The following is a 7363-nucleotide window of genomic DNA, read 5'->3' as shown; positions in this document are numbered from 1 at the left end:
TAATGAAAAGTTTCTAAAAATTGAACAAAAATTAAGTGTGATGGATGCACAGCTGTATGACGGTACCCAGGGGCAAGTGATTGTACACTTTGGATCTTTGGATAATTGTATGGTATCTGAACAATCTCAATAAAAATGAAAAAAAAAAAGGATATAGATTCGCAGAATGGATTAAAAAAATGAACCATCAATATGTTGCATACAAGAGACTCATCTTAGACACAGGGACACAAAGAAATTGAAAGTGAAAGGATGGAAAAAAAATATTTCATTCTTAATATAATAGTGAGCATTGGGTTTCATGGGAAAAAGTGGTGTTGAGTCCATATAGAGAAGATGCTTGTATTAGTTAAAACGAATTTGTTTGTGGGCCTGCATGTCCACTCATGCAGCTCACAAGGTATTTTCCCTCACTTCAATGGATTGTGAAGTTATTAGGAAAGACTTCTGAATCCTTTTTGGCTTAACACCCTATGACATATAGAATTAAACCTTTGTACCTTCTCACACAAAGAGGAACCTAGACACAAAACCATACCACTTAGCAAACCATTCTAGAGAATTCACAAATTTATTGAAGTTTCTGTGCCCCAGATCATGAATCCCTTGCATTTGGGCTTCTCCTTCATATCATGTAACTTAATTGTAACTATTAAGAAACAAAGTCTCTCAAGTGAAATTAAGTATAAAGCTGCTAAAGAAACATCCTCTTTAAATTGAGGCTGCATGATTCATTAACCTCAATACTGTATATTAGGAGGCAAAAGGTTCACCCACACCTGAAACGGAGATGCTAGTCAAACAGGTTCTGTGAGTGTCTCATTTCAGAGTGTTTATGGAACATAGATTCCTGACAAGGCAATTTGGAAAGGCCAAGTGGATGGAATTATGTTCATTTTTTAACCAGAGGGTGATAGAACATTTGCTGCTGCTTCTCCTCAGTCTTTATCCTGAATTGCCCATGAGAGAAATTACATTTGAATTTTATTTTCCTTGTTTCTTTTGAGGAAGGAAACCTGTGAACGTATTTCTAAGCAACAGCATTTCTCTCAGGTGGATATTCTAAAGCCCATGTAAATTAAACTCTTATTATTCCTCCAGGATTTTCTTGTAGTTTTTCACTTGAAGGTGGCACCTTGCAGTTCCAAGTCATAGCTGTTGTGTAAGTCATGTACTATCCGGAATTTCTTGATGGAAGATTAAGAGATAGGGAAAAAGATACCAAGAACTGATGGAAGTAAAAGGAGAAATAGATAAAACCACAGTTATATTGGGATATTTTAAAACAATTTGCCTCTTTGAAAAGCTAATTTTAAAAAATAAATGAAAAAAACTTAAAAACAAAGTAATTTTACGCAATACAATTCACAGATTTGACCTAACATATATAGAGGGAACAGTGTATATATCAACTTCAGGATTCAAACTTTTTACAAAACACATGGAAGCATCTCATATTTGACATTTTACCAGCCACAGAGCAAGTTTCCAAAAACATAACAGGTCTGGAAAGATACACCCTATTGTTTCACAGCAATAAAATTATGCCAGAAATCAATAACATAAAAATTTTAAAGTGTTTTGTTTGCAAAATAATAAATATGCTTCTAAATAATTCATGGCTCAGAAAAGAAATCACAATTGAAATTGGAAAGAATTTCAAAATAAATGATAAAAATAGTATATATCAAGAGACATAGTGTGCTGTTAAAGGTGTTTTCAGATGGCCACCCTTAAATGCATGTATATAAATAAAATAAATGCTTAAGAGTAAAGAGCTAAGCATACATTAGATGAGATTAGAAATCATCCAGAAATTTATACTCAAAGAAATTACAGGAAAAAATAATGAAGCCAAGAGTAGATATTAATATAATAGAAAACAAATACAAAATGGAAATGATCAGCAAAGCCAACAAAAATGGTAATTTCTTCATAAAATTGATAATCTTCTAAAAAAATTGACAATCTTTCAGAAAAAAACAGGAAAAAAAGGAGTCATAATCAATATCAGTAATGGAAAAAGCACTATTATAACTCAACCTGAAATCAAAATTGAGAAAAGGAAAAGATGAAAAACTTCAATTAAATATAATGCAAAAATTTATGGAAAAAATACAATTTCCTAAATTATAATAGGTTATAAAAACTCTTAATGATCCTACAATATAGAAATTGAACCTATCATTTAAATCAATGCTCACAATAAAAATTTAAGCCCAAATCAGCATAATTCCACCAAATGTTTAAGGAAGATAATTACCACTCTTTGGCTATTAAAAAGAATAGAAGAGGACTCAGAAAATTATCTTATGGGGTCAGAATAACCACAATTTCAATATCAGATAAAAATATCACATGAATTTAGAAGCAAATACCTTTAAAAGTTTTAGCAAAATAAATCCAGCAATACAGAAAAGAGATAATAAATAATAGTATAATTGGGTTTATTTAAGAAATGCATTAAACATTAAAATCTTAATTCATATAAAAACAAATCCTTTTGAGGAGGGGCAAGATGGTGGCATAGAGAGATGTGGAATTCAGTTAGTCCCCTGGAGCAACTAATAAACAACAAGAGCAACTAACAAACAACCAGGAACAACTAGTAAATAATCTGGAACAACTGCTGGGGGACAACCATGACTGTCCACACATCGTACACCAACCTGGAATGGGTGGAATGGCTGAGATTGCAGCATAAAAGCTGTAAGTAAAAACTGCAGAACTACACCAGGAGACCCCTCCCCCTACAGCAGGCTGAGCTACAAGACCTCGCTGTGGGAGAAAGCAGCATTCCCATAGCAAGCAAATATATCTCAACCTAGCTCCAACTGGGGTTTTAATTAACAAATGTGGACTGCTGAATACAAGCTACAAATATAGACAAACCACTAACAAGCAGCAAAGTACCCTGAAGTTGCTCACAGTGGAGAGGAGGTGGGGCTGATGGAAAAAAAAATACACAGGCTTTTAGAGACAGCTGACCTAAGAGAGCCAGAAAACACCTGTGTCCTGGGAAAGGGAGCCCAGAAGACCAGGAGCTATCTCTGGCTGATGGGTGAAACTGGGGGGCCATGAACTGGTTCTGAAAGGGGCTTTCTTTCCCTTTTTTCTCTCTCTCAACCTGAGTGGCTCAGTGGAGAAAGCCCCAGCCATTTTCAGTTTGCAGTGCTCTGACCCAGACAAAGGTGCAGCTAACAGAGTAAGAGAGATAAAGGAGTAATTGAAGTGCAGAAGATAACTCCCTAGGTGGTGTATCTTCCTGTGGCAACCCATGGCCTGAGCAAAACAGGCCTGTAGATCTTTGGTGCACAGCAGTCTGCATGATCTAGGCAGCTAAATGTTTAACCTATTGTCTTTCTAAGCCAGTAAAGAGAAAAAGGGTAAATTGACCTTAAAATGTAACTTTATGGGAAGCAGGCAGGAAGTGAGAGGCTCTTAGTCTCACAAAAAGAGCAAAATGTAATTGTTCAAATGTTATTCTAGTCCCTCCTGCACCACCCCCCAGGTCAGAGTGACCTGTTCCTGCATTTATGCTCCCCCCACCCTTAGGAAGGCCTTTGTCTTAAGCCCTTATAAAAGGCTTTCTGTTCTCTTTGCATCACTCGGTCATCTTCCCTGCAAATGCAATGCCTGCCCAGCCTGAGAGAGCCATGATGATCTCTCCATGACTTCTCACCCTGTAAGTAAGCCCTGAATCAAAGTACAGGTATCAGAAAATGCTTGTTGTCTTCTTTGGCCTCTGGACTGGCATGGCCCTCTTGGGCTGCAACACTTCCCTAAGAGGAAGGAGGTGGGGTCCAGCTCTAATGCCTCCCTCCCCCTTCATAACTCAGACCCCAGGGCCTGAGGGAAAACTCTCAAAACAGAAAAAACTTAAGCTGAGAATTAAAGGGACCACACCTCTTTACACCAGTGGGGAGAGACAGGCTGACAGGCACCACATGCTGGGCATGTTAGGAAAAGCACAGCAGCTAGGGGCCTCACAGGAAAGTGTGTCAATCTTCTAAGGGATGCCCTCAGGAAAACCTGACACTGAATATAGCCCCATTCTGAGACCTGAGCCCATTCTGGTCTAGGAAAATCTGAGGTAACCAAGTGTGCCAGTTTGAATGTATTGTGTCCCCCAAATGCCATTATCTTTGTGGTCTTGTGTGGGGCAGACGTTTTTGGTGCTGGCTAGATTTGCTTGGAATGTGCCCTACTCAGCTGTGGGTAATGATTCTGATGAGATGTTCTCATGGAGGTGTGGCCCCGCCCATTCAGGGTGGGCCCTTATCGGTGGAGCTATATAAATGAGCTGACTCAGGGGGGAAGAAAGAGAGTGCAGCTGGGAGTGATGTTTTGAAGAGGAGCAAGCTTGCTGGAGAGGAACGTCCTGGGAGAAAGCCGTTTTGAGGCTGGAGCTTTGGAGCAGACACCAGCTGCCTTCCTAGCTAGCAGAGGTTTTCCAGACGTCATTGGCCATCCTCCGGTGAAGGTACCCGATTGCTGAGGTGTTACCTTGGACACTTTGTGGCCTTAAGACTGTAACTGCGTAGTGAAATAAACCCCGTTTTATAAAAGCCTATCCATCTCTGGTGTTTTGCATTCTCCAGCATTAGCAAACTAGAACACCAAGGAAGCCAGATCCCTAGACAACAGAAAACTACAACTCACACTAGGAAAAATGAAGATATGGCCCAGTCAAAGGAACAAACTTACACCTCAACTGAGAAACTGTTGAGATATTGTTTCACTTTAATGAAATAATCAATTAAAGATTTCAAATCAATATGCTAAGTCAATTCAAAATCCAAGGCAATGAGTTTAGGGAAGATATGGCAAAAGAGATGAAGGGTATAAAGAAAACACAAGGCAAACATAAAGTAGAAATCAAAAGTTTGAAAAAACAACAGGCAGAATCTATGGAAATGAAAGGCACAACACAAGAGATGAAAAACACAGTTGAGACATAAAACAGCAGATCTCAAGAAGCAGAAGAAAACATTCACGAACTGGAGAACAAGACACCTGAATTCCTACACACAAAAGAATGGATATGGAAAAATATGAGCAATATCTCAGGGAATTGAATGACAACATGAAATGCATGAATATATGTGTCATGGGTGTCCCAGAAGGAGAAGACAAGGGAAAAGGGGCAGAAGCAATAGTAGAGGAAATAATCACTGAAATTTCCCCATCTTTTATGAAAGATGTAAAATTACAGATCCAAGAAGAGCAGCATACCCCAACAGAATAGATCTCAATAGACCTATGACAAGATGCTTAATAATCAGATTACCAAATGTCAAAGACAAAGAGAGAATCCTGAATGCAGCAAGAGAAAAACAATCCATCACATAAAAGGTGTTCTAGTTTGCTAATGCTGCCAGAATGCAAAACACTAGTGATGGATTGGCTTTTATAAAAGGGGGTTTATTTGGTTACACAGTTACAGTCTTAAGACCATACAGTGTCCAAGGTAACACATTAGCAATTGGGTACCTTCACTGGAGGATAGCCCATGGTGTCCAGAAAACCTCTGTTAGCTGGGAAGCACATGGCTGGCATCTGCTCCAAAGTTCTGGGTTCAAAATAGCTTTCTCCCAGGACATTCCTCTCTAGGCTGCAGTTCCTCAAAAATGTCACTCTCAGTTGCTTTTGAGGCATTTGTCCTCTCTTAGCTTCTCCAGAGCAAAAGTCTGCTTTCAACTGCTGTCTTCAAGCTGTCTCTCATCTGCAGCTACTCTCTCAGCTTCTGTGCATTCTTCAAAGTGTCCCTCTTGACTATAGCAAGACTGCTCCTTCTGTCTGAGCTTATATAGTCCTCTAGTAAACTAATCAAGGCCCATGCTGAATCGGCGTGGCCACACCTCCATGAAAACTATCCAATTAGAGTTATCATTTACAGTTGGGTAGGGCACATCTCCATGGAAACACTCAAAGAATTAAAATCTAATCAACACTGATACATTTGCCTGCACAACATTGCATCAAAGATAATGACATTTTGGTGGGATAAAATGCATTCAAACCAGTACACAAGGGACGCTTGATAAGACTATGTGCAGATTTCTCAGTAGAAACCATGGAGGCAAGAAGAAAGTGGTGTGATACATTTAAGATACTGAAAAAGAGAAACTGCCAACCAAGAATCCTATATCTGGCAAAACTGCCCTTCAAATGTGAGGGAGAGTTAAAATATTCTCTGAGAAACAGACAATGACAGAGTTTGTGAACAAGATACCTGCTCTAAAGGAAGTACTAAAAGGAGCTCTACAGACAGGTAGGAAAAGACAGGAGTGAGAGGTTTGGAACACAGTTTTAGGTGATGGTAGCACAACAATGTAAGTACACTGAACAAAGATGACTGTGAGTATGAATGAAAGAGGAAGTTTAGGGGCATGTGGGACACCAGAAGGAAAGAGGAAAAATAAAGACTGGGTCTGTATAACTTAGTGAAACTTAGAGTGCTCAACAATTGTGATAAAATGTACAAATATGTTTTTTCATGAGGGAGAACAAATGAACGTCAACCTTGCAAGGTGTTAAAAATTGGGTGGTATTGGGGAAAAAGTACAATCAATGCAATCTAGAGACTATAGTTAACAGAAACATTGTATTATGCTTCCTTTAATGTAATAAAGGCAATGTACCAAAGCTGAATGCATATAAGAGGGGATATAAGGGAGGGGTATGGGACTCTTGGTATTGGTGATGTTGTCTGACTCTTTAGTCTATTTTAGTTTAATGCTCTATTTCCTTTTGTTGCTTCTTAGTTGTCAAGTTTTGTTTTTCTCTTTCTTTTTTCTTCATCTTTTGTCTCTCTACCTTCTTTGACTCTTCCTCCTTCTTTGTGGAAGAAATTTAGATGTCCTTATATAGATAGTGGTGGTGGTACTGAATACATAAATACATAACTATACAGGGAACCATTGGTTGTTTACTTAGGATGGAATGCATGGTGTGTGAACAAAACCATCTTAAAAAAGTGGGTTGATGAAGAAACCTTAAGGGCACTATATTGAGTAAAGTAAGTCAGACACGTAAGGACAAACATTGCAGGATTTCACTGACATGAACTTATTATAATATGTAAACTCACAGACATGAAATATAAGTTACCAGGACATAGAACAAGGCTAAAGAATGGAGAGCATTTGCTTATTATGAGCAGAATGTTCAACTAGGTTGAGCTTAAATGTTTGGAAATGGACAGAGATGATGGTAGCACGTTGTGAGAATAACTTAACGGTGCTGAATGGTCCATGAATGTGGTGGAAAGGGGAAGCTCAGAGTCACGTTTGTCACCAGAAGGAAAGTTGGAGATTAAAAGATGGGAATGTATGAAACAGTGAATCTTGTAGTGGGCAAT

This window comes from Choloepus didactylus, chromosome 7 (genome assembly GCF_015220235.1).
Source record: "Choloepus didactylus isolate mChoDid1 chromosome 7, mChoDid1.pri, whole genome shotgun sequence".
Lineage (NCBI taxonomy): Eukaryota > Metazoa > Chordata > Mammalia > Pilosa > Megalonychidae > Choloepus > Choloepus didactylus.
Note: the sequence above shows the minus strand (reverse complement) of the source record.